Raw genomic sequence first — 797 nt, forward strand, 5'->3', positions numbered from 1 at the left:
GAGAATGCAAATCAATTCAGATTGAAGTTCTGCAGATATTTTGTCCTGTTTGACACGGCGTACATATACGTCACACGTTTAATCACATTAAACGTAGCAGACATCAACATTCTAACGTCGGTACCTATATATGACTTGGGGTACAAAATTAGGAAGCTTAGATAATTGATATAAATTACAGGCGATAAGAAACAATCAGGTGGTCAACATCATTGGTCAACAGTTGAGCAGAAACTTTTGAGTAGAGAACTAAAAGACAGGGTTGAAAGAACACAATCTTTTTACCTTCTCCTATCATCAATTTGAATGATGATTTGACACTTTTCTTCAGTCAACGATTAATGACTCTTTCCTCCGACTCGTAGTTACACATTATTTCTTCCAATCCAACATTCATGATACTATTCTGGGAGTTGTACTGCAGAGTTGAATCAACTGAGGCATTCTTTCCCAATATTCATCGCCATTTTGGAAACTTATTTCCATGATCATTCCATTTCTTCGACGTATCCAATTCCAATCGGTCGATTGGTGGTTTGATGTAGATGATTGATGTGAGCACGCGCCTCACAAGCGAGAGAAACAATTTCGATTCCGGCAGGGTGAAATATTTGCAAGTTTCTTTGCTCTAAACGCCATTCTTTACAAGGCGGTAAAGAGGAACCCTCCTGTTAGTGGACTGTCGGATCTTTTTTCAAGTGGAAATTATTCCTACATTAAAAGAAAGTAATAAATCTGTCACTCAATACACAACTATTTGTGGGACACTGCTGTGTCCAGTTGGTTGCCGAGTTTCG

Source organism: Callorhinchus milii, unplaced genomic scaffold (assembly GCF_018977255.1).
Source record: "Callorhinchus milii isolate IMCB2004 unplaced genomic scaffold, IMCB_Cmil_1.0 Scaffold107, whole genome shotgun sequence".
In the NCBI taxonomy this organism is placed as follows: Eukaryota; Metazoa; Chordata; class Chondrichthyes; order Chimaeriformes; family Callorhinchidae; genus Callorhinchus; species Callorhinchus milii.